We start from the raw sequence: 27399 nt of genomic DNA, 5'->3' as shown, positions 1-27399 counted from the left end.
TCTGACACCGGGATCTGTTCCGCGCTCTGGTTGGGTGCCTTTGTTCCTGCAGGTTGGTCTTGCACTTGTTCAGATGCTGGATGAGTTATCTGGTATTCCGTGGTGGCTTCCGCTCCTCAGCTTGTTGACTCCAGGCATGCGGGTTCCCCGTCTGAGTCTGTCCTTTCATCTGTGCTGCTCGTCCTGTTCTTGCTGGGTGTCGCTTGGGGCAGGCGTTTGAAGAATGCCATGTTGCGGGTCACCTTCTCTGGCCTCCGCCGGGCTGTCACCATGGTGCCTTTCACGGCGGTCACAGTCCACGGCCGTGTCTCGAAAGGCAGGCGGAACTTGCCTCCTGGGTGGCGGTCTTTGACCAGGACAGCATCACCTACTCGCACAGTTATTACTCGGGCTCTCCGTTTCCTGGAGGCATATGCATTTGTGTTGGCTCTCCTTGCTGCTGACCTGTCTGGTGGCGGTGGTTGTGTTGCCCAAGATGGGTGATGTGGGATGGCATCCGTTACCGTTCTACCGAAACAGAGTTGACTGGGGGTGACTCCGGTGGTGGCGTGAGGCGTGACCCTGTATTCCCTTAGGAAGGTGTATATTGCGCTTTCCAGGTTCTCAGCTTCTGCCACGGCAATGCGGATAACCTTAGTCAGGGTTTTAACGAATCTCTCCACCTCTCCATTTGCTTGTGGCGATCGGGGTGTGATGCGTCTGTGTTTGGTGTTTGTGGAGGCTAGGAATTCCGCCCACTCACGGCTATTGAAAGGAGAGCCATTGTCCCTGCGCACCTCACCGAAAAACCCATGAGTGGCCATAAGTTTTTAGAATTTAGGGATAGCTGTGTGCGCTGATGTTGAGTGTACCACCTCGACTTTCGGGTAGCGCGAATAGTCGTCCACTACTATGATCATGTAGGATCCATCAGGAAGACTCCCAAAGTCTGCGCTTACTCTTTGCCATGGTGCTGAGGGCCCTTGTTCTGTGATGACCGGTGTTGGGGGGTCTGTGGAGCCACTGGCTTGGCAGATGAGGCATCTTTTGACGTGTCTTCTACAAGCTTGTCCATACCTGGGAACCACACTTTGTTCCTGAGGCGGGCCTTCGATTTGACAATGCCTTGGTGGGCTCCTTGCGCGAGGGACACTGTTCTGGTCATCAGGCTGGATGGTATTACTAGGTGGAAACCTCTCAACAGGCAGCCTTCCTCGCTCACCGAGAGTTTGTGGCGTATGTTGAACAGTGCGTGTAGGCAGGCTTGGGCCTCCTGTGTGCGGAAGGTGTCTGGACGTTAGAGCGGCCGCCAGTCTCCTGTCTGGGTGTCTGCTATGGCAATTTGCAGACATTCGTCCTGGTTGGTTGTTGTTATCACTTCACTAAGCGGTATGGGCAGAGGTCGGGCTCGCTCTATCACAAACCGCACGTACTCTTCTGTTTCTTGGGCCTCTTCCACTTCTTGGGGTGTGGACAGGCGAGCATGCCAGGACAGAAAATCCACAGGGTTCTTTGTGCCCGGTTGGTATTTGAGTGTGGAATCAAATTCTTGGAGTTGCAGGATCCATTTTTCAATTCTTGGCGGTGGCTTTGAGGATGACCCTTTGAAAAGGGGCAGCAGGGGCTTTTGGTCGGTCACCACAGAGTACGACTTGCCATACAGATAGAGATGGAAGTGGCGGCACCCCCAGTGGATAGCGATGGCCTCCCGTTCAATTTGTGAGTACGTCTGCTCTGTTGGTGTGAGCGTGTGGCTGGCAAAAGCGATGGGGGCCCACTCCCCGCAGTCTTGTCTCTGTGCTAGCACCGCTTCTAGGCTGGTGGGACTGGCGTCGACTACTAGTTGTGAGTGGCGTTGGGGGTCAAAAAATGCTAGTGTGGTGTCGGAGGAAAGTGCGCTTTTGGTGGCTTGGAAAGCATATTCTTGTTCTTCACCCCATTCCCATTGGTGGTTTGCTTGCGTGAGCTGTCGCAGGGGTCCGGTGATGTTTGCGAGGTTTTTCATGAAGCGGCCACAGTACGTGACCATGCCTAGGAAACTCCGGACTCCCGATACTGATGTGGCCGCTGGGGCTTCTTGGATGTCTCTGACCTTTAGGGGGTCGGGTCCGACTCAGTTTTTGGAGAATCGATACCCAAAGAAGCAGATCTCTTGTTTTAGGAATTCGCATTTCTCCCGGTGGAGCGTTAGTCCTCGTTTCTGTAGTCTCACGAATACAGCTCGCAGCCTCTTTAGGTGTGTTTCGACGGTGGGGGCGTGAACCAGAATGTCGTCGCTCACGTTCAGGACTCCTGAGAGTCCTTGCAGAACTTCATTGATGACATGTTGGAAGACCTCTGCCGCGCTAGATATGCCGAAGTTGAGTCGCTTGTACCGCCACAGGCCATTGTGTGTGGAGAATGTGGTTATGGGCCGTGACTCGGGGTGTAACATGATCTGGTGGTATCCTGACCGGAGATCCATTTTTGAGAACCAGTATGATCCCGTTAGTTCGCTGAGGATATCATCTATTGTTGGAGTCAGGTGTCTTTTTCTTTTGATTGCCAGATTGGGCATGCGCATGTTGACGCAGATGCGGACGGCTTCAGGTTGCTTGGGCTTCCTTGCGACCACGATCGGAGATACCCACAGTGTGGGGCCTGAGACCCTTTCAATGATTCCTGCTTGTTCCAGGATTTGGAGTTTGCGTTCCACTTTGGGGCGAAGGTGGAACGCCACTCGGCAATGTCTGAGGGCTGTGGGGGTGACCGAGTCATCAATATGGAGCCGGAGTGGGGGCCCCTTCAGGCAGCCGATGCCCTCGAACAGGGCGTTGAATTCCTGTGTCAGGTCTCGGAGCGCATTTGCATGGATGCTAAACGCGAAATGTACGAGGTCAAGGTCTTGGGCAATTTGGCAGCCTAGCAGGAATCCTGCGCCGTCTTTGGAGACGTAAATTTTTGTGGCTTTTCTGGTGGCATCATGGGAGATTTCTGTTGTGAATGCCCCGCTATTTCTAGGGGTCGGCTGTTTCCAAACGCAAATACCTGTACGTTTGTGGGTCAGATTGGCGGCAACGGTTTGGGTAGAGAGTTGTATACATCCATGGCCATTAGATTTATGGAGGCGCCGGTGTCTACTAGTGCTGGTATGGGAGACCCTTGGATTATGACTTGGCATGTGGGTAGTCGTCGGCTCCCAACGGTGTGCACCACGTGAACTGTGTGCTGGTCGTTGTCCATATCGCTGTCTGAGTCTGGGTCTAGCGTGGTTTCGGCCATTTTGATTGTCTTTCTTGTGGGGTTAGCTGCTGGTTTTGGTGTGGACCTGCAGACTTTCGCAAAATGGTTGGCCTTTCCGCATGCGCTGCACGTTTTGCCCTACGCTGGGCAGGTGGTCGGGCGTGGTGCCGGGCCGCCGTACCATTTGCATGGCTTGCCTTTTAGCCTTCCTTTATAGTTGTCCACTTTTTGTTGCGGTGTATTCACCGTCACCGCGTTGGATGCCTCCGCTTTCACCTGGGCCGTTGGTGCTTGTTCCATGTGTGCCGCTCGAGCCCGCGACAGTTCCTGAGACCGTCCGAGGGTGAGGATGTCCTTCGTGGGCATTTTTGGTTGTTGCAGGATGCGGTCTCGGAGTTTTGACGACAAGCACCCTTGGATGAATTGTGCCCTGATTTCGTCCTCCTCGTCGGGCAGTATGCAGGTGCTGGCTAATTCTTTCAGTCTGGCATAAAAGACGTAGACGGACTTGTCTGTTGTTTGGCGGGCTTGGCGTAGCAGGAACCTCTCGTAATCCGGGTTCACATAGGGCTCAAAATGTGCGGTAATTGCTCCTTTCAGGGTTTCGTATGTATGTGGCCTTGCTTCTGTTAGTGATTTGAAGACTTTGTGAATGTCTGCTCTGCAGATATGGGGAAGGAGGGGTCTTCGTCTTTCTGGTTGGACATCCAACGCTTCGAAGTACATTTCGAGGCGCTCCACCCAGCCTTTCCATCTCGAGGCTTCGGTGGGGGGTGTGCCCGTGATGGTGAAAGGCTCCAGTGGTGGTATGCCAGCCATGGCGAGGAGAGGTTTGGTTGCGGTGAAGTAAAGTGAGGTGGCCTGGGATTTCTTGCAGTCCCTCGTGTGTGCAGGCTTGAAGTGGTTTTTTTTCTGGCGTTGGTTTTGTCCCACTGTGTCCTTTTCTCTTTTTTTTTTTCTTGAAAGCAGGGCAAATTTTGAAAAAGGAAAAAAACCTTTTTTTACTTTTCTTCCTTTTTTTTGGTAATTGATGTGTGCTCAACTGTTTCTGTTGTGGTGCTTTTATGCAGGTTCTGGGTGCTGGATGTAAAGCAGGCTAACAGTAGTGTTGGTGTCCTCCTGGTGTGCAGGCTTATGCAGCAAAGCGTGTGGCAGACGTGGGTGCTCCCGGGGATTTCCTCACCTGAAAATGGACGTACGCTCGAGGTAGGGCGTGTCCGTATACAATGACTCTCCAGAGCGTATCCGGCGCTGATTTCTGACGTGTTGCCGGAGCCGCGTTGGAGGTCGGGGCAGCTGCTGGAAGGTGAGCGCGGCTGCCAAACTGTGCGCGCCGCTTCTCCTGAATTCGAGGTTGTGGGGTTGTGCCGACCGTGCTGCGGTGTGGGTGTCGTTCTGGGGAACCAGCTGACGGGTTCGGGAGACGGCAGGCGGCCATCGGGGTGGCGTTGTGCTGTGCCAGGCTGTGCAGGTAGGACAGGGCTCCAGTCCAGCTATTGGTGCACGTTGGGTGGTGCTGCTACCGATCGCAGTAGGCCCACCTCGTCGCCAATTGTCATGTCGCGCTGCAGGCGCGTGCCTCTCAAATAATGACTCGGACACAAGAGTGTGTTCAAGGTCGCTTTACTTTCAAATTCGTATCCGTAATAATCTGTTCCCGCCTTTCCCCCTATATTTATACCCTCCCTTCCGTCATCCTGGTGCGATCCATCTCGCACCTACGTCAGGGGGGTCTCTTCTTTCCCACCAAATCCGATTCTGTCCAAGTGGTGTTGGCCAGTTCCGGTGTCAACACTACACACCCGATCCCAAGTTTGAAGATCTTTAATCTAGATCTCTAGGGTGCATCAACACCTCGGGCTTGGGGGGGGGGATAATTTCCAAAACACGTTACATGCCCACATGTACAATATAGCAGTGGTTCCCAACCTGTGGTCCGGGGACCCCTGGGGGTCCGCGAAGCCTCCTCAGGGGTCCGCGACTGCTCAGAAAATAAGCAAAAATTAACAGATTAGGTCCCCAGCTTTCAGTAATGGCTTAGTAGGGGGTCCTCAGACTCCAATAATGATACAGTGGGGGTCAATTTATCATTTTCCAGTAATGATAAAGTGGGGGTCCACAGATGTGAAAAGGTTGTGAACCACTGCAATATAGCATTAACATAAAAGGTTTCTTCATGAATAGCAATAAAATATAAAATGCACTTCTCCTAATTATTGGAGCCTCTTAATATTTTTTTCATAAACGGTATTCCTTGTGTTTGCATACTTCCTTACTAAATATTCCACTTGCACTGTGCCCAGCAGCCTCACTAAAGCTCTTTTTATCTTGATTGAGAAACTGTCACAATTTTCTCAATGGGAAGTGCGATAAGAGCCTCTGCGGCCCCAGAGATGGGCGGGAAACCGTTGGGGCGGGGAGCCCTGCCTCCTGCACACGCGGAGCTAGATTTGCGAGGGGAATATGACTGACCCCGAAGCGGAGTTCATTTGCGCACTCGTCCACTTCCGCTAAAATGTAGCTTAACGCCAAGGAGGGCTATTAATTACTTTGTACTCTTTGCAACAGCATTATGGAAACTTTGCACTTGATATGTTGTTTTGCATATTTGAAACGGCGTTTTCCAAAGTCCATTTCTTCATCTTGAAAAGTTCACACAATTTCCGCGGTGGCCAAATTGCCTCCAATGAGTGTTTTGTCCAGTGGTCTGCCACGGTGTGGAGAGAGTGTAGGTGAGCAGGGCAGCTTGACCTTCTCCTATGCTTTCATTTCACCCCTTCTGGCTGTACAGGCGCATGACTTTTTGGCGGGAACGGGAGGCAGCTGGGAAGGTCAACCACCAGAGGGCGCGAGCCTCGCAAGGACCAGTTGGTTTTCTTTTCACCCCGCCTGACCTTGAGTTTTTTGACTCTGTGTTTGTTCAAGCATCCGCCCCCTCTCATTGGGCATGCCGCCTCTCTCTCACCAGCATGGTGGTCCCCGACCCTCGGTCCAGGCCCCCCTGCCACCTCATCTGCGAAAGTAGGAGGGCCAGCTCCCGGTCCCTCTGGTGGATCCAAGTGTGGGGGACCGGCGTAGGCCTAGCGGTTCCCGTCATCTTTTGGTGTGGTTTCTGGGGGTTTTTAGCACACTGAAGCTTCGTGTCTGCATAGCACAGTACACTTTGCGCTATATGTGTTTCCTGTGCCCTTTAAAGTACCACAGTGTAAGCAAAGAGCGCGAGGCTGTGCGCCACACCTGCCAATCTATGGAAGCAGCAAAGGGCAGGTTTTGAAAAATAAATCGGGGGAATGTATTTCTCTCTATAGTCGTGCGTTAAAGTGGGGGCAGTTTTAGAAGAGGGAAAGATAAACTAGCCATTTTGGCTTTATAAATTGGGAGTTTTACACCCGGATCGGGTATCCTGGCATGTTTGATTACATGTATGCAGATAATTGTGAAAATATTAATATTTATGACTTTTCCACAAGTTTCAGAAATTAATTGTCCTGGCCCCGATCCTCCATTTTTTTTTATTCTTGAGGCACTCATAGCTCATTACTCCGATACTGGCAGAGCTCCCATGATGCACCTCGGTTCTGTCATGCATTACTGTACAAGGCTCCCACAATACATTTAACCTGAATAATGGGGGAAATAATTGCCCCTGGTGTTTTTAATTTCTATGTAACCACCTTTAGTGTTTTCAAATAATGGCATGTTTGGCATCTGTGCCCCTCGGGGGAAATGCTCCAGAGTTATTCGTGTCCCCATAATTGCAGTGAGCACTGGAGTAGCGGTGCTGAGGCAGCCACATGGGCCTCACAGTTCAGCACTATCCTCGAATGATGGACTGGTGTGCCACTAGTGAGCCACCGTACAGACAACTAACAGTTCACCACTGACCCAAACCAGCCCTGCTGAATGGCCTGTTATCCTGGTGATGACCTAGCTACAGTAATTCAGTGGAAACACGTCACTCTTTCTGGTAAAATGGTTCTGTAGATTAGTAAATCTGCTTCAGAGATCTCCTTAACTGCAGGTTACAAGTCCTCGAGGGCCAGGCTCAGCTTCTCATCTTCTATAGTAGATAAAATGTGTACCAGTGAGTATGATAACAGGTGTTTAACTACTCTAAAGTAATTCCGATTTAAAAGTGCTGCACAAGTGGTAAACATGTTTATTCCTTGTGCCCAAGAGCTGATATAATTAAAGATTTGCTAAAGGGATCTGTTTGCAATCTGTCGTCCACATGTTACAAAGACAATACCACTGGGGGGGGTGGGATGGGGGTTAATTTCAGCAGGTGCCTCCTGCCTCTTGACTATCTTCAGTAGGCAAAAGTAGATATTTTAAAAAGGTGATCGGAACAGTTTCTGAATTTTAGTGGTAGGAATCTGGGCCCTGGGGTTATTTACCATGCTTGCTGTTCGCCCCTCCAAGTCCCGTAAAAAGATGCTCTCTAACATCTGAAAGCATTGATTTCACTAACAAATGAACCAAGTATTGTCTGGAACATCAGGAGCGTCTTAGACAAAGAGGTGCAGCTATCACCAAATAAGTAGATGGCTTTTGGCCAGGGGGATAGGTTTACCTGGCTGTCGAAAATATAGGAAAGTAACATAGCCTATTTACCTGGGTGTTAAATCCCCCCCCGCTAAAAAAAAATAAAAAATAAAAATAAACTCAATAGTTAATTAAAAAAACCAAAAACCCAGAGATGTGTGTTTTAGCCACTCCTCTTTTAATAAACGTCCTCCAGAAGTTAGATGGAGGGTTATATTCGACACTTTGCAACACAGCCATTGCACACACTCAGTACTGGGGGTCGCAGGTGGGGCCGCCGGCACTCTTTTTGGGACTAGGTGGATACTTCTCCTCATTAAACTTTGATTCAGTGCAAGAGAGAAGAAAACATCGAAGTAGGAAAGACGCAAGAAGCCAACGATGGGCAACAGTGACGCAATAGTGAAGCTAGGGAGGCGGGGAGCGGGGCTCAAAGAGCATGAGCTGGACTCAGGACTACACATCCTTGGTACTTGGCTCCCCACCTGTGATAGTGCTGGCTCTCGGATTCTGAACTCAACTCTGGGCCCAGCACTTCTTCTTTACAAATTAAGCCCTGCACATATCCTAAGCAGCACAGCACATCCCACCAGAACGGTGTTGACATGATGTTAACAAAAATACCTGTTGTCTTCATTGACCAACAAAAAAGTTCAGTTAAACTTACAATGCACCTATGACTGCATTGGAACTACAGTGTCAGCCGTTCTAATGTACACACATTGATGGTGACAGAATCTTAGGTTCTCACAGGGACTCAGTACAACCTTAGGATTCCTCCTCTGATCCCAGGTGTGATTCAGGCGTTGACTGGTTCCAAAGCTCAGTCATTTCTACTTTGTGGTCAAGGATCCTTTCGATCACTTCAGTGGTGGGGGTTCGATGGGGGCGGGCGTTGCCTACACCCCCCTGTTGCATCTTGGCATCGTTTCCATCACTGGTGACTGCGGTAGTCCAGGAAGGCCGGATCCAAGCCAGTTTAAAAACAAAAATCTTTTTTGGCTTTCAGATTTCCAGTGATACATTCAGCTACATATGCTTGATTTACAGTTTGCGTGAACCACCGTCCAGCTGAAGTACTCCGCACAATGCTCTGGAAATAATTCAGTGACAGCCATTCAGTGTAAAAGGTCATTTATTAGGACAGAATTGCAACAAGCAACACAAACTTTAACTTTTACTCCGAAAACCGCAACTTTAATAATGCCCTCCCTTTACATCTCCTCGCTCATCCTTCCACTCCAAACCCTCATTTTGTTTCTATTCCCCTACACACTCCCCTTTTCCTTTCATGCCCCATTTGGTTCGTGCGTACCCCCACTCACAGCCTTTACCTGCTTGTTTATTCCCTGGAAGGGTGGCCAAGCCCGCATCTGACTCACCACCCTCCCCCATCTACTGCCACCCAGCACAAACCCATTTGGCGTTTTGCTGCCCCACCCCCGCAGACACACTACTGCAACCTAACCCCCTCACTCCTTATCCCTGATCCCCATGTTTTCTCCCCACAAATCCCCAACCAACAGTCTCAAATCCATTAAATAGTATGCGTTCCCTAAAGTGGACAAATGTACACCATCACCCCTAAAAAGTGCCTCATCCTGCTCTGTAATGTGCTCGAGCTTCAGGATTTTTATCCCTTGTGCCCAACAAAAAACTCTCATCGCTCTGTTAAGTTTCCTGCAAGCCCGCTCCATGGCTCCCTGTTGGACTGCCCCTCTCCACACCCTACGAGGTACAGATTCTGTCCACACCAGGCATGTGACATGCAATTTCTGTTTGATAGTTTCCAAGTCTCTCTGCATGTGTTGCAGTAGCGTGAGTCCTGATAGTTTTACAAGATCATTTTCACCCAAGTGGATGACTAACAAATCTGGACATCCCCAGTTCAATAAGTTATATGTGATGAATGGAAGCAGGTTACCCCACCCCATGCCGCTCTTTCCCCACCATAAGACCTCGTGCCGTTCACTGGAAAGTCCTAGGGCCGACCATAGATTTGTTTCTCTGCAAACTTCGCCGCCCAGTGGATAAATGAATGGCCTACAAGCCACGTGATCATCTTGCCATGCAGTAGACCATACGCATCTCCTGTAACGGAAAAATAACTGTAACATATGCTCACATAACATACCCCCCCCACCGCTGTCGTTCCCCTCCCTTCAAGGCCCCACATAACGTTCACAGCACTGTGACTTCCAGCGACCTATTGCCTTGATCTTTGCCCAATCCCAACCCAAATGCGCCGTAGCTGCCCCGATTCTGAACGAATGTGTGCCAAAATCCATGGCCCGGCGGGCAGTCCGTCCCAGCGCCATCCTCAACACACGTAAGAGCTGAAAACTGGTAAGCTTAGACCCGGACCTGTGTACAAACACCCCCACCTTCCTTATTCGAAAAACTCAAAGATTGAAACTTCATCCATTCCAAGACTGGACAGGGCAAAGCATTGCCCCCTTTTTTCAACCACACCCACTTTCCTCTGCCTAGCTGGTTGGTCTTGGATCGCCTAAGCCAAATCCCAATCCCCAACCGTTCGCCGTGTAAGGAAACCTCCCTGTACTGTACCCTCTCTCGCTGCTCCCACCCCTAACAGTTCCGACACAAGAAATGCGCCAAAAAACATCCACACCATGCATAGACGGAACAGTGCTAACTCATATTCGTCTGCGCAACACACCAGCAGCACATGCAACAACTCCAGCAACAATCAAAACTGATAGGTACTCTGGCCGCTCTACCCTCGGCTGATCTAACCCTGCCCCAACCTTTTAACATCTTCCCCAACAAATCATTTCTAGCCGGGTCGTGATTGAAAAACAGCTTCCCATAAAATGAAACAACCGCCAGTTTTCCCCCAATTGTCGCCGCTGACAAACCTTTCTGTATCATGAACAACACGAAACGCAAAGCGCAACGCTCTAACTGTTTGCCCTTCTGTAGCCAAAAATTCCCTGCAAACCGCCCAAATGATTGAAAATCCAACCAGGCCAGCCGGTAACTTCACCGAGTGGATTCCGCTAAAGACATCTCCACCAGCCCTGTGATCATCATGCCCCCCACTCCCAAATGTCTGCCGGGACCGATGTCTTGCTCTGCTCTGCTCCGGGCGCCAGGTTGCGAAAACGCTGCCACTGTCAACGAGACAGGGAATCATCAATCTCATTGAACACTCCCGGTATGTGAGCAGCTTTAAAAATGACATTCAAAGATAAACACTGCAACATAAATTGCCGCAACAAGCGCAACACCCTGAGGTCCCTTGCCTTCTGTCTGTTAACCAGTTCCCCCACTGTCATGTTGTCAACTCTAAACAAGACTGCCCTATTTGCTAACTCCCCCCCCCCATACTGCCATTGCCACCAAAAGAGGGAAAAATTCCAAAAAAGCAATACTCCTCCCTTGTTGCAATCATTGTGTTGGCCACGGCTCTGCGCACCACCTGCCGTCCCAAAAAACTCCAAAACCATTCGCTCCTGCTGCATCTGAAAATATCTGCACCTGCCATACTGTCACCTCATCGCAGAAGAACATATATACCCCATTGAAATGCCTCAGGAAAGTTTCCTACAACCTCACATCTTCTCTCAGACCCACTGAAACTCGTATTCTGTGGTGTGGCATCACTGCTCCCGACATAGCCAGCCCCAACGTCCTGCAAAAAGTCCTCCCACCTCTGACTACCCTACAAGCGAAGTTGAGATAACCCACCAACTTTTGTGCTGTACGCAAATCAATTTTTCGTGCCTCCTTCAATGTATTCAAGAATTCCAGCATTTCTTTGACTTTTTGTGCTGGTAGTCTGGCTGTCAAGGTAATGGAGTCTAGCTCGATGCCCAAAAAAGTGAGTACCGTCAAAGGTCCTTCTGTCTTTTCCGGGGCCAGCGGCACCCCCATATGGCGCGCCATATCTTGAAAAGCCGTCAAAGCCTTCCCGCAAGCCCCAGAATCGCCCGACCCTACAAACAGGAAATCATCCAAGTAATGTCTCACTGATCGTGCAGAAGACCCACTGCATGAAAGTGATAAATGCCTCAAACAGGGCGCAAGATATCGCGCAACCCATGGGAAGGACCCTGTCCACACAAATGGCCCCTTCAAATTGCATCCCCAGTAAGTCAAAATCTCCTGGGTGTATAGGGAGTAGCCTGAAAGCTGATTGTATATCACACTTTGCCAATTCAGCCCCCGAGCCACATCCCCTGACCAGTTTTATAGCATCATCCACCAATGCATATACTACTCTGGTGTCCTCCGCTGCAATAAAGTCGCTGACAGATGTGCCCTCCGGCCATGACAGGTGATGTATCAGCCTAAACTCACCTGGGGCCTTCTTCGGCACTACTCCTAATGGGGAGATCATCAGCCTTGACCTCGGCCAATCATAAAAAGGCCCCGCAATTCTGCCCAATGACACTTCCTTATCCAATTTACTCCTTACTACCTGTGACAGTTCTTTAGCAGACCGCAAATTGTCTGCCCATCACCTCGTACGTGGACCTTGGTAGCTGACCCTAAAACCCTCCTTAAAACCCTCTGCTAGCTTAATCGCTGTGGCCCTATCTGGGTATCTGTGCAGCCATGGAATGAGGAAGTCTATCCTAACTGCGTAGGCCCCCTTTGGAGCAGGAGCGCCCTGTGTGCCTCTGCCCTTGGATGCTCTCCATTGCTCTGCTGGACTGGAGAGTGAAAAACACAGCGTAAGCGGGTGACGGCCCCCGCATTTGGAGCAGTCGTGCTTAAATTTACAAGGCTGTCTGGAACAGAAACCTTTGTTGAAGTTCCAGCAAGCTCCTATCGTGTTAGTCGAGGTTTTTTGCCCCACGCCCGCCCCTCCTGGGGCGGGACGTGCCTGAAAAGGCTTATAAACCACAGGCAGACCACTGGCCGTATGGGTAGATGCCGTGGATTGCGACGACACCATCCATTGCATCCATAATTCTGGATCTACGTCACCCCAAGGTTTGTCGGGATTGACACTCACATGAGCCCTGAACTCCTCATCAGAACTCCACCAGGCAAAACCCCCAAAGTGCATTTGTGCCTTCCGAATGATGTCCATATATTTGAAAGGTGCTATGGCCTGTCTGGGTATTTCTCGCAATATATGCTTGCGAAAATCAGGAATGCCGATGTCCAATTATCCATTGTAATTGGAACCCTTGGCGTACGGGCTAATTCGCATTCCTCCTCCTTGGAACCCTCCCTGGCCTGTATGTCCCTATGTAAGAGTTTAAAAACGTCTACATACTCGTGTCTCCATATTCTCGACTTTGTTTTATCTGCCACATGCGATCCCAAGGGCATAGCCAGTCCCATATAAGGAAGCCTCTTTTTGTGCCCTCCATCTTCTTTCTCCTCTGCCCCTGTCTTCTCCCCGGTTACCTTGGCCCCACTGTCACCTTCGGTTGAAGCACTGCCTTGTGGCTCTTTCCCCTTTTCACTGCCCTGAGTGTCTTTGTCCGAGAGTGCGTCAAGAATAGAACAGTTGGCTACCCCAATGGACTTTCGTCCCGGAGCATCCCCGCCCCCTACGCCATCCCCCCAAACTGACCACCATTGCCCTTTACCTCTTCCTTGTGTTCCCACAGGCCGCAAAACCTTCCGGGCCCCTTGGCCCTGTGCTTGTTCTCGCCTCCCTTCATGTTGTTCTCCGCTGATAGCCCGATCCTGCAAAATAGAAGTGGAAAGAGGGGTTGCGCCGCTCCTGCGTCCTCTTCCCCTCCCCCTCATGCTGCTCACCTCTGCCTCCCGAATCTCCCCCTCCTCCTATTCATCCAGCTCCTCCTCTTAGTCGAGTTCCAACACATCATCTTCGACCACATCCAGCCTCTTATCAACACCCCCACTCATCATCATGTAGTTAGCTGAAACATCATCTTGACCCTCATTGCGCCCACCATCTCTGTGGAAACCCAGATCCTGTGGAGTAGAGAAGGCCGCAGAAGACCCCTCTAGCGCTTCGGACCAATGTGCTGGGGCCGTGTTGCGCCCCGTTGGCGTTGCCTTCTTTCTGCCAACCTCGTGTGTTAGCATTGACCTTCTGCGCCACTCGTGTCCATGTGCGCCACTGGCTCCCATCGCGCCACCTAACCCACAGGCCGCACCAGCCTCCTGGCCCTTACTATTCGGTACCCAGACCCAGCTACCCTTGCTAGCTTCCTGTGCCATATTTCCTGTACTCTCAGCGCTCTCCGCTGGCCTCTTCAGCTGCCGGCCGTATGGTGCGGCCATCTCCCTCTCCATACATAATTGGGCCCACCTGTCCTCTGTTTCTGCTACTATGCGGTGTTGCTCCCGGATTCTGGCCTCAAAATCCCATGCTTCACCCATGTCCAGCCTGCTAACCCTGGGGCCACTCAACCCCGGCCCTGTAAGGGGCTCCTGCACTCCACCCCCGCTTTCTTGGTTTGCGCCTTGCTGGCCTTACTATCAGGCCACCCCCTAGCCTGGGGCCCTTGCCCTTCTTTTTTGCCAGCACGGCGGCCCCCCCTCTGGGGAGGGACAAGTCCACAGGTGTCATCTCTATACCAGGGCCCGGGAGCTCCTGCACCACTACCTCCTGCAAAGGGGCCCCGTCCCCCAGTAGCTGCTCCTGTTGTGCCTCACTGCCCCCTTCCTGTTGTTCTAGTGCTGCCCCATCCTCTGTTGCCTCTGTTTCGCTGGTGGATGCCTCGCCATGCGCCCGCCCCGCCGCCGCTTTTTTGGGCTTTTTGTCCCTTTCAGGAGATGTACAGGTGGCTACAACTGCCGCTACCCGGCCAGACGCGCTGCGCGTCGGCCGCACCATTCCCACCCCAGGCCTGAGGAGGTCAGCCCAGCCAGCCTCACCCAATAACCGAAGTGCAGCCTTTACCGCCTCGGCGTCATGGCTGGTTGCCATGGTGCCAGGCGGGGCACTCTTTCTCTTTTAGGACTGCTTATAAAATATGTATGGCCGCTACCCGGCCCGACAGAGAACAATTCCCAAGGCCTGGCCGGTCGTCGCACGGTCACTAGGCAGCGCCGGCGTTTATAGTTTTTTAATGGGCCCCCTTGGTCGGCGGGCGTGCCCCAAACGCTTGTTGGCCTTCCGTGCACCAAAACCTAAAAAAGGTTTACTGCCGGCGGCCGCTATCGCTCTGGCAGAAGGTGCCTCGCTAATGAGCGCGCCTCCGCAATATGCCCAACTGTGTCCCTCGCAGACCCGAACAGGGAAACCTGCTCCACAACCGTACCTTTATTAAAAGAACGTAGGCTCCCCCCGGCCCCGCACGACTCTCACTTGCCTGTCGAACTTTCGCTAGGGACCGGCCAAACTAACCGTGCGATGGGCTGCGCGGAAAGAGGCCGGCCCCTCCCCTCCACCCCCTTTTATTCCTACCCTTGCATTCCACCCCCACTTACCTGGGAGCCAATCCTGTTCCAGCTTCATCACTTCCCCTTCCCGAAAGAGCCCGCGGGGAAACTAGAGCAGAGCTCTTTCTCCCCACGGGCCCCTCCATTGGGGTGTGTCAGACATCATCCAGGACATGCATTACCACACAGCGCGGCTCCTGCACCGGGGTTGGGTTCTTTAAGAGCTTACAAACATGTCTCTTCATATCCAGAGGCGCCGATCAATCCCCACCCCTGCCATATGAAGAATAATGTAGGAACAAACCTAGAACATAAAACAACCCAGTGTTGTTTGTCGCTGTAAAGAAAAGATCCGATTATAGCTTTGTGCGGTTACGCCCACGATGACAGGTGGAGAAATCTTCTAGGAATCTTCTGCTATGATAACTTTAGTCCAATGGTCTGTCGTGTTTTATTCGTCCACGAGATGGAAGCGGTCCTTGGATTAACCTACGCTATAGCAAGAGCTGGCTGCATTACACACTGAGGGTATTTTGCCCCTGTGACACTTTGGCCCGGGGCCAACAATTGGCAAATGAGTTTTTGCCCAATCCAAGAATGAGAGTTCAACCTGGGGCTGGTCCATGTCCTTCTGCAAGGAAGCACAAGCAACCAAGACATGTTGCCACCTTTTTGGCTACCGCTAGTGAACCACGTGAGCCAAGTGTTTGTTTTTCGCCTCAGTGTGGGTAGGTTGCTGCCAAGGGTGCCAGAAAGCATTGGGTAAGCCCACCTCTAGCACTTAAAGCTGCTTGTGCGGCCTGTAGTTCCCTATGAAGAGCTGGTGATGTCCGTCAAGAGCGGTCCTAGGACAGATGCAATCTACTCAGCAGCAGCTCAGTCACTGCCCTGAAATGAGAGGTGCCCAGCTAACGCCATCACAGACCCCGTAGAGAGCTCATAGCAGCTCTGACATGACAGAGTCAGGTCCATCCCCAGCAGTGAACACCAGGGAACCAAGCACCAGGGGCCTTCTGCTTACACCCGAAGATGGCAACCCTGGGAACCTGTGCAGCCCTAAACTGTAACCACCGGCAATAAAAGCCTGCGCAAGGTTTCTTGCATCGTCAGCACGTGCAAGGGCCCTTAACTTTGGGTAGAATTAGCGACAGCTGAGATGCTACATCACTAATATTCACATTTTACAGGTCGGTGTACTGCTCGCTGCACTGAATGCTGGTGCATTTACTTTTGGCTTTCTTTGGAATCACTGAGTATAATGTGGGGACATGTGGGACAGAGGGTAGAATTTCAAAGTACTATGAGCTCTGGAAGGAACTCCTGCAGAAATACTCTGCCACACTGATGGCACGTTTTACACCTCAATTGTGGAGGTAAAAACTACAGAATCTAGTAGTCGCATCACTGCTTCGTCACCTTATTGTGTTCTGTATAACACATACTCTTGCATTAGATGTGTACGTGGTGCCTGTGAGTTGTTTCAGATAAATGCCACATAACAAACATTGTGACTAAGAATGGGAGGAAGGGTCTGGGACGGAAAAGGGGTGCTCCTCCAGATGCCAGATTTCCACCTTCGTGACTGTTCTCCATCTCAAGCCTTTTGGGAGTTCGGCCACTGCCATTGGAGGGATGGCCAGCGAAGCCTTGCAGAGCACATCTTCCGTTCAGATGGTCCACACCAGTGTGCAGTTGGGTGACATTCTGTCTTGTGGCAAGAGGCGGGACGAAGAATGTGGGAATGGCACGGGGCATCTATTGTGGATTCCACCCCTGATGCCAGTCAGGCAGATCGTTCAGCTTAAAAGTAATTGTGACATCACAGCGGTGGATACTTCTGATGTCCAGTGCCTTAAACGGGAAGGAAGAGTACCTGCACTTAGCACTGATGCAATGCTTTTAATTGAAGAGTAACAGCACTTCTCAGGAGCAAACATGTACTCCGTAGGGCCGGTACCAGGTATGCCAATTGATAGGGCTGCTGATGTCCCAAGAAGCGTGGCGTCATGATAGGATGTCCAGGGTTCCCATGGAAGTCAATTCACCAAAATGCCACAAATACCGGAAGTGACTCCATGCTCCCCTTATGACATCACACTGTTGGCCCTCCTCTCAGCTCTGCAGGAGGCTCCTACTCGCTGCTGACACGCCAGGGAATTGTCAAGGTCTGGCACCGGTACACAGGGCCGACACCCTCCCCCAGAAGTACTTTATTACACGGCATTGTCAGGCTAAATGAACATTATCTACAGTGAATTATTGCATCATGATACCCTGCACAAGACATGCTTCTCTATTGGCCCCTTGTGGTAGGCACCCTTATGTGACAATTCATTCTGACGGGTTCTGTAGGTTAAAATTCAGTTTCCTCTGCACAGAGTACATCTATGGACGCGCAGTTACACCCCATCTCCTCAGGGAGCTCTCAACCCACCGAGCTATCTTCCAATTGAGAGCGGGAAGGCGCAGCCATGAATCGCTCAGAAGCCTGATTTCTCTGGAGGTGGGGGGTGGGGGGGGGGGGGGTCGCTGGTGGGTGGTGGGGGAGGTGGGGGGTGGGGGGATAGAGCAGGGGAGTTGTAATGTTTTTCCCAGTTCCTGCACTCTGTGTTATTTTCACGTGGGTGGCTCCCTCCCTGCCGCTCGCCTAACGAGCGAGGTGTTGAGCACCAGGCTGGCGTGGGAGGGGGGCGCATTGGGGTTCAGTGCCACCCGGTTCGCCCGCCCACACAGCGGCTTCGTGACGCAGATTCCCGCGGAGAGCGGGGGGCTGGTGCCAGCAGGCGGCTGGGAGGGCCCTGGCACAGCGAAATCTTTCTTCAGTTCTTTAAAACGGTAATATGTATCCCCAGATATGACTTTATGCACTAGGAATACCGTTTTAGGGTTCATCTGTGCCAGCCGAAGTCCTGATTTAGGTCCCTTATATCAGAACGGTGTTTGTGTAGCGCATTGTTCACTTTCGACCGCTCTTGGGCGCTGTGAGAACCTGTGGAGTTATGGAGTCAGAAACGAACAGATTGCGTGTACGGAAAGAGACAAGGTGGGGATTATAAAAGGAAACAAGGAATGTTCCGGGTTTAGACACCCTAGTCTACTGTAGAAGGCCTCCCTGGGCCCACTGAAAGAGGCTTGTACCCCTGGGGTGTCCGGCTCAGACTCCTGCTCCCATGGTTGAAACTAAACCTGAGGTTGAGTATTTCGGTGATGTATCTGCCAGAAACTCTTATGGCCAGATGTGGGAAACATTTTGCATGGTGCAAACTGCGAAAATCGCAGTTTGTGCCGTGCAAAATGCTCATCGCGATGCTCATTCACATTTTGCGAGTCGTACCGACTCGCAAAATGTGAATGCGACTCGCAAATAGGAAGGGGTGTCCCCTTCCTATTTGCGACTCGCACCGCAATGCTAAATTGCTTTGTGACCCCGAACATGGTCGCAAAGCAGTTCGCAGTTACCACCAGTGTCACACTGGAGGTAACCCATTCGCAAAAGGGAAGGGGTCCCCATGGGACCCCTTCCCCTTTGTGAATGTTGCCAAAAATGTTATTTCAGAGAAGGCAGTGGTCCAATGAACCACTGCCTCCTCTGAAAAACCGAAACCAAATGGTTTCGTTATTTTTTTATTGCAACTCGTGCTGCAGTACAAAAAAAAAAAAAACTGCTTTATTTAAAAAGCAGTCACAGACATGGAGGTCTGATGTCTTCAGCAGGCCACCATGCCTGTGAGTGCAGGGACTTGCTATAGGGTCGCAAAATGCGACCCACCTCATTAATAATAGACACCGTTCTGCATCCGAATTCCGAATCGCAAATTCAGAACTTGCTACATCTGGCCCTAAATTACAGACATTTTGGAGTACTGACCTCATGTGATAAGAATTTGTCTGGGAGCTGTAAATCACAGTGCTGAGAAGCAGTGTATAATTCCTTCAAAATTACGGTGGGGTGGTGGTAAATCACTCTTTTAATCTCAAAGGACATAAAACCGAGATATTCTACTTGACCTACGACCTCAGCGACAGCCATCCCACTGTTTTCAAAACAAACTTTATTGAAAACCCCAGTAGGCATCTTGTTGACAAGCAGGGACTGCTAAAAGGCACAAACGACCATCTTAGGGGTCTCCAACCTTTTTTGTAGTAAAAGCTGCTTATGATGGTGAAAATTATCCAGAGCTATGAATTTTATTAGAATTTTAATACTGACCACATCAGACAAGTTTACATGTTTGTTTTAAATATAAACATTTCAGGTTTTGTAGGCTGGGCTGCACAAAGGAGAACTACGTTTGGGTAGCTCGAGAGCTACTAGTAGCTCACTAGCTACTCATTGGAGACCCTCTGGCAAAGACTACAGATCTGTTTTCTAGTGAGTGGAAGCGTTTGCACAATAGTGTGTTTCCCTCAGCTGTTCTAAACAATCCATAATGAAGTAACCTGTTGGGCTACAAAAATATGGAATATGGGATTAGGTCTCCTTTAATGTATGTAGGGTTTGTTTGTGTAGCCTGAACACAGCCAGAAGGATGGCGGAGCGCATTACAGGGTGAAAGGCAAGCACACAGTCAGTGCGTGACGGGAGAGGTAGTGGGTGTAGCATGGGTACTCACAAACATTTTCCCAGGGGCCAAAAGGTTTTGTCTGAGATGTGACCGAGGGCCGCATTGATAATAGAAGGCTGGCAGTTGAGGGTTGGGGGATTAAAGCCAGGAAAGGGGGGGCGGTGCCTGTAAGGTGGGTGTAGGTAGGGGAGGCAAAGCATATACACCCATTGGCTGGATTGCTTAATGAGAAACCAAAAAACCTGCGACTATTCACAGCTTCCCTAAATTGTGTGATCCCAGGCAATTGTTTAATTTCACTTTCCCTCCTTATTCTTCATTATCATATATAAAAGGACATTGAAATAATTGAAATACAAGACGTCTGTGTGTGCATTGTACAAAAACTTCTCCTGTGTTTGATTTAATAAACTAACATTTTTCATGTATTATGGGATCCCAGCCCAAAATGTGAACTTAACAACTGACTTGAATTATTTTCAGGGTGTTGGGGACGAGAGAATGAATGTAAATTCATGTTTGAAAACTATTGTTAAAAAAAAAAACTTCTCAGTGCACTAGTATAATGGGGGTTATTCTAACTTTGGAGGAGTGTTAATCCGTCCCAAAAGTGACGGTAAAGTGACGGATATACCACCAGCCGTATTATGAGTTCCATAGGATATAATGGACTCGTAATACGGCTGGTGGTAAATCCGTCACTTTTCCGTCACTTTTGGGACGGATTAACACCTCCTCCAAAGTTAGAATAACCCCCCAAAGTGATGTATTAGGGAGAAACAGTTTTTCATGTTAATGAACTACACTCTTTGAAGTTTGAAAAGACCTTATCATATTTTTACACTTTTGCTGCAAGATGCCTTTGAAAATAAAGGTGTTTCTTAAAGTTAGGCTGTGCAGGATAACCAAGTCACTACCTTTCATGAACTTCAATTAAGCTTTAAATACAGGATTGCCTATTTGTTTACCTAGTCGAGAAAACAGCAGCCCAGTGCTGCTCTTGACCTGGGGGCCACATGCAGTGCTTAATTTGTAAATAAAAAGGTGCTGGTGCGCAAAGCCCTCCTCTTAAACACGCGGCTGCTGCAATTAAATGCAATTCTGAGGCAGCGTAATCCTGAAGCCATCTTGGGCCTCGTCAATCCATTTAAAGCCACTCCCTGCCCCTTCAGCTCACTCTTGCCGCTTTCTACTTTCTATCATTGTGATGCTTTTTCGTTTTCCTCTTCCCCCGTCTTTCCCAAATGTGTCTTTTGCTGATAGCAAATGTTTGAGGCAGAAGTCTAAGCCCCAGCCCTCAAAAATAAGTGCCGGTGCTCAGCACCGGTAACAACAAGCACAAATTAAGCACTGGCCACATGTAAAGGTCAGGAGGGCTGCATGCGGCCCCCGGGCCGTACTTTGAGTATCACTGGGTTATAGGATTATTACAGCATTGCAATACAGTTTTCCTTCTCTTTCCTAAAATGGAAACCACTGGAATTGTCCTGATGGCTACAGGGATGCTCTTCCAGATCCTAGGCACAGATGGAGAAGTCCTGTGCTGGAGACAGCACTATCGGATTTAAACTAACTCCTCCACAAAGAGTTTCATGCAATGGACTCAGAAGGAGACGGGTGTGTTGTAAGTCAAATATTGCATAGTAGATGCTTTTGACAAAAGACAAGTCGTTTAGTTGCATCTTTAAGAAAGCCTGTGTGCACACGTCTTTACTTTGTAAACAATAAACAATGTAGTAAACTTACCATCGTATCGTGACACCCAAGCAAAATAAATGAGCATCTGAAGGCTTTTAGTGAAAATCACTTCCCCTCATGACAGGGGAAAGTCTACAAATAGCAGCAGTCAAACAAAAAAGTAGTACATTGGTAAATAAAATATTCTTGAGCCAGCAAAGTAATACAACAAAGAGCACACAATCGATTTTCATTACAAACCTTAGGTCATGGTGCATTGGTAGTTTAAATAAAAGACTACGTGATGCCTCAGCACCAAATTTAATGGGAACACAAAGGCGACAAAGTAACCATCCTCGAAATGGCACGAGGTTGGTGGACAGCCCATGCAAACAACCGCAAACCATGAGAACGAGTATAAGCCAATAGATGAAAGTGGCTGATTTAAAGGGCCCTCTCCTGTACTTTAACGAATAACTGACGACACGAGGTCCCTTGTAGCCAGATTTGAAAACCAGCAACCACACTTTATAAATATGTGGGTACAACGCAGTAAAGGTGGGTGCAAACAGCAGCCGAGGGCTAGCAGTTTAACAGTTTACTTGTGAAAGGTGAAATTGGGTAGGTCAACGTTGTATTGAGACATGCATGAAACACCACCCTTTATGTGCTAGCTGTAAGCCACAGAGCCACAGTGCCCGTAGGTTCTGTCCTGGGGTATTATGTTTTGACTTCAAAGATGTCTCTAGTGTTATAGGGTATTATGTTTTGTCCTCCAAGGCATCTCTAGGGTTCTAGGGTATTGTGTTTTGTTCTTAAACGCATCTATTTTGTCTTCATTGGTGTCTCTAGTGCTCTGGGGTGTTATGTTTTGTCCTCCAAAGTGACTGTTTTCTCCCAAAGGCATCTCTGGTGCTATGGAGTAGTATGTTTTGTCCTCAAAGCCATCTGGTTTGTCCTCAGAGGCGTCTCTTGTGCTAAGGAGTACTATGTTTTGTCCTCCCATGCGTCTCAAGGGTTATGGCATTCTATACCAGAGGGGTTTCCCAAGTCCAGTGTGTGTCTTTGGCTTGATGTTTTGCATTGGAATGGTCTCTCCAGCATATGTGTCTGCTCCGTTGCACTGGCCTAGCGAGGCCTGCCTGTCGCTCATATGTGTCCGCTCCGTTGCACTGGCCTAGCGAGGCCTGCCTGTCGCTCATATGTGTCCGCTCCGATGCACTGGCCTAGCGAGGCCTGCCTGTCGCTCATATGTGTCCGCTCCGTTGCACTGGCCTAGCGAGGCCTGCCTGTCGCTCATATGTGTCCGCTCCGTTGCAGTGGCCTAGCGAGGGCTGCCTGTCGCTCATATGTGTCCGCTCCGTTGCAGTGGCCTAGCGATGCCTGCCTGTCGCTCATTTGTGTCCGCTCCGTTGCAGTGGCCTAGCGAGGCCTGCCTGTCGCTCATATGTGTCCGCTCCGTTGCACTGGCCTAGCGAGGCCTGCCTGTCGCTCATATGTGTCCGCTCCGTTGCAGTGGCCTAGCGAGGCCTGCCTGTCGCTCATATGTGTCCGCTCCGTTGCAGTGGCCTAGCGAGGCATGCCTGTCGCTCATTTGTGTCCGCTCCGTTGCAGTGGCCTAGCGAGGCCTGCCTGTCGCTCATATGTGTCCGCTCCGTTGCACTGGCCTAGCGAGGCCTGCCTGTCGCTCATATGTGTCCGCTCCGTTGCACTGGCCTAGCGAGGCCTGCCTGTCGCTCATATGTGTCCGCTCCGTTGCAGTGGCCTAGCGAGGCCTGCCTGTCGCTCATATGTGTCCGCTCCGATGCAGTGGCCTAGCGAGGCCTGCCTGTCGCTCATTTGTGTCCGCTCCGTTGCAGTGGCCTAGCGAGGCCTGCCTGTCGCTCATATGTGTCCGCTCCGATGCACTGGCCTAGCGAGGCCTGCCTGTCGCTCATGGGTTCCTGTGACCCAGAACTGGCGCTCTAGAGTCTGCCTCGACTGTGATGCTTTGTTCAAGATAACTCTGTTTGCTTTGTCTCTGCTGCGATATTCCTCACACAGAGGTCTCACCAACACCTGACACTGCTCAGGGTCTCCCTCTTAGAGAGGCCAACCCTGTAACTCATGGGCTTTGAACCCATAGCTGTTTCTTGAGGATCTGTCTCGCCTATGATGCTCTGCTCGAGATAACGCTCTATGCTCTGCTGTGGTACTCTGCCGCACGAGGTCTCTTTAATAACTGTCTCTGCTTTGGTGTTTTGTTCAGAAAGGTCTGTCCCTACTAAGTTACTTTGATGTTTGCAGAGTTTCGGTCTCTGATATTTTGCGTTCCCGTTTGTTCCGGTGTCTGCTTTGTTTGGAACGTCTCTTTCGATCCTGCTTTGACTAAGGCTTCTGTCACAGAAAGTCTCCCTAGGGTGACTCTTTGATCCTGGCTCGGGCAATGTTCACTGAGGTATTCTGTCCCGTAGATGTTGTCTTTACTGACACTCCTTCTCAGAGCGTAACCTCAGATTATCAAGTTCAGGTCATCCTATGGCACTGTGACCCTGACGTGTGCTTAGACAATGAAAACTAACAAGCGCCATAGGGGCGGCCATTTTGAAGTCATTGTGGGAGGTTTTATAATCCATAATTTGATTGCATGGAGCGGATGTTTGTATTTTGGAGAACAGTTTAGACCAACCAGGGACCCTTCGAAGTAAAAGCATTTGCAAAGCCGACTGGTCTGGCTTCCATTTTGAGCCCTGACTTACTTTTTTTTAAACAGCCTACTGCAATGATCTATTAACACAACAAACAAATGGTGGCAAAGCCTACAGGTCTGAGTTTAGTCTGCCAACACAGGCTGCATTTGGCACATTAGAGAGAGACATTCAGGAGGGAGCCACGGTGGGCAAAAAGCAGGGGCTATAGTTGTAAAGCAACCGCTCACGGAGCTCAGTGCGTGAGCTGGAGATAAGGCGGAAGGATACACTCAAATAGCCAGTTCCATCAAATGGGAAATGGTTACTCCATGGGGCTGAGCCAAGCTGTGATTGACAACGTCCTAAGCCACATGCTGAAAGAGGCTTGTCAAAGAAAGCCAATGGTTGATAGAGGCGGTCCCCAGACCTCGCAACATACATTAGTAATAGGCCTGTTTCACAGCTGCACTATCTAAATTCAGATGCAAAAGTAGTGCTTTCTGTATGTTATGCAGCGGTGCAATACATATGTTTGATGGTTCAGTGTTCTTTTGCAATGTGAAAAAATCCTTTATGCATTGCAATGGAAGCACTCTGTAGGGTGCGAAAGTGAGAAGCTCACCTATGTTGGTGAAACAAAAGCTCACACGTTGTATATTTTAAAGAGTTGATAACCCTATTTTGCAGGAAACTGCGCTGGTAACTCAGACGTTAAAAAAATAACTGGTGTTTTGCTAAATGATTAAAGTGCCTGAATGGACGTGGAGATCATTCCATGTTTGGTGGTTTTCCATAAGAAAGTTCTTAGGTTACAAAAAAGCAAACTATTATTTTATTCTCAGTTACATGTTTGTACATGCAGAGTCATTTCACAGAACTGGTTACATGTTCATGTTCTCAAACTCACACCTGTCAGTTCTCCGTACATCCAGCATGCGTTTTGACCTGTTGTGGCATGCAGGCCTAGGACTTTCTCAGGGCTGTTTGGGGTTTTGAGAATAAGGAGACCCAAGCACATTTAATGTGCACGTTATATGTTCGTGTTACTTTGATTCCCTAATCAGCATCATAGTGGGTCGTAGTGGAACAGTATAAACTTGTGTTACACAGTAAATTAGAAAATCCATCAGTGTGAAGGGTTACAGCTTGCATACATGTTTATGCTTTTCAACCTCTGTTTACCCCTCTACCTACAAATATCTAAGGCACGAAAGGGCTCTACCGTGGAAACTCCTGCACAGCACCAAAATGTTTCACTGCCAAGCCACAATTCAGTGGGGTTTCCTGGCAGCTCCGGTCCTGCAGGGACAGTCATCATTATTTAAGCAAATTTAGTACATGTCCGGACTCTGCGAGGATTGCCTGAACCCAGAAGCTTTCAGGTTTTCATGTGTTCTGCTGCAGAAGTAGTTAGGATCGACCGGAAGAAGGCAATTCAGTTAGCACCGATGATGGATGATGTCTGCAAAGGTTGCATGTAATTCCTGTTAGTGCCTCAATGTATGTATTTTCTGTGTTGGTGGGTGCTGTCCCTCCTCATTCCATGAACAATTGTAGTCCTACTTCTGTCCTGGTTTTAGGAGTTCAACACTCTTCTAACTGCACACTCCTGGGTTGTACATCATGCTCTCCTTCTGTCAATAGATGGGGCTGTGCCCTAGCTCCATTGGTTAAGGGCACCACACCTCCTGTTTTAAATGTGAGGAAGGCAACAGAGCGAAAACACAGGCACAGGAGCTTGCCACACACATGAATTTGCCATTCTTCCTTTTCTTGCAAAGAGGCAATTGTTAGAGGCAGTACATGAGCCTATATAGTACTTAAAATGCTTAAATGTAACTTTATTTCTATTTGAATACATATGTACATCTGTAGATGTACACACACACAGACGCAGTCAGAATTAAACATCTTAACTAAACATCTTAACTAAATATATAGAATATATATATATATATATATATATATATATATATACACATATACACACACATATACACATACTTAACTATTGCCCTTTACCTGTAGCCGCACCAGCTTTATCCGTGTCCCAATGTGCCCCTTCACCAGAATTCCCACCTGGAGACGTGGCTGCCCACGGCCAGCTCTCCGCACCCTTCCACAGGGATGGACCTGGAGTAGATGTCGCCCACACGTAGTAACACAAAGCTTAACAGACTGTGGTTTCTAGCCTCGGCAGCCATGCTGCATCACAGCACAAGTCTGAGCCTTTGTGGTGCCAATATATGTCACTAGTGATGTCCTATAATGTCCTAGAATGCCTAATTGTACGTACTGAGAATTATACGGGTTGTATAAGTGTTAATCTTTACTTCTGTCATAGCCTTGCAGCAACAGAAGTTCTACTTGCTTTTACCCACACGGGAGGGCGGTGACCGATATGAGGTGTCAGTGGTGATCTCTGAGAGGACTTGAATTGGAGATGGAGATCTGGGCACACTGGATCCTAGTACATCCCCTCTGGTGCTGCTTCTACCTGCCGGCTGCACTCGGTGCATTCTGCCACTGCGGCATATGGGCAACAGTAGATGTCCCAAGGTGGGTGGTAGACGCAGTCCACATATAGGTCTCCTAGACTGTGGAGGTGCTGGTCTTTAGGCAACAAAGAACCTGTCAAGTGTTTGGAAGTCCCCCTGGTGAGCTCAAGCACATGGCCACCGTAGCGCCTGTGACGTGAGCAAGGACCATGCCAACTGGGCTCCATCATAAACACAGTGCCAGGTAGAGAAGGCTGGGGCGGTGATTCCAGAGGTGGTACTTAGCAAGGTCAATGCCAGGGTATTCAAGGTATTACTGTGGTAGCAGAGCAATAGAGAACAGGAGACGGCCGAAGGCAGAGGCACGGAGAGGGATAGGAGACAGACAAGACCAACGTTTGATCAAGAGTCCTCCTACTAGCTTGCGGGAACCCCTTTGGATTGACACCGTAGACCGCTCTTACCAGCCGTCGCACGGTGAGGGCCTTCGTGTGGGTCTGCTGGTATGGATACTGTTGTACGCTGTTCAGGGTTGACTGAGAGTGACAACAGTGCACCAGGTAAGGCTCCAAGGGACCTGGGCACAGCATCTGAAGTCTTTCCCTTGTGTGATCACACGGAGACCAGGCCAGAGGCCGTACTGTAAATAGATTAGAGTACAACAGGCAGTGGATTGAATATGGAAGGGAACAGAAAGCCAGAGTGGAAAGTATATACAAGATGCAGGCTACATGAAGCTCAATAACAGGAAGTCAGAGAATACAGAAGAATAGACTGGAGAAGATACTACACTAGAACTAGACTGAGAACAATAGAGAGAGCAAGGACACATGGAGAAAACTAAGACAACCAATTACAAAAAAGATGTCAAGAATCAAGGACAGCATTTCTGGGATCAGGCTGAAC

The 27399-nt window shown here is 49.7% G+C and overlaps 1 protein-coding gene across 2 annotated transcripts in view; it reads left to right on the top strand.

The window, feature by feature from the left end:
- LOC138267341 (excitatory amino acid transporter 1-like) overlaps positions 1-27399 on the top strand; it is a 220365-nt gene that overhangs the window by 56180 nt on the left and 136786 nt on the right. The window contains exon 1 of one of the 2 annotated variants that reach the window (XM_069216229.1): positions 17723-17919. The exons of the other annotated variant lie outside the window; for it this stretch is intronic. The gene's annotated coding sequence lies outside the window, so the exon portion shown is untranslated. Of the gene's footprint in view, positions 1-17722; positions 17920-27399 lie in introns of those variants that run through there. 2 annotated transcript variants of the gene reach the window in all.

Source organism: Pleurodeles waltl, chromosome 12 (genome assembly GCF_031143425.1).
Source record: "Pleurodeles waltl isolate 20211129_DDA chromosome 12, aPleWal1.hap1.20221129, whole genome shotgun sequence".
NCBI classification, from domain to species: domain Eukaryota; kingdom Metazoa; phylum Chordata; class Amphibia; order Caudata; family Salamandridae; genus Pleurodeles; species Pleurodeles waltl.
This window is presented reverse-complemented; position numbering and strand designations above follow the sequence as displayed.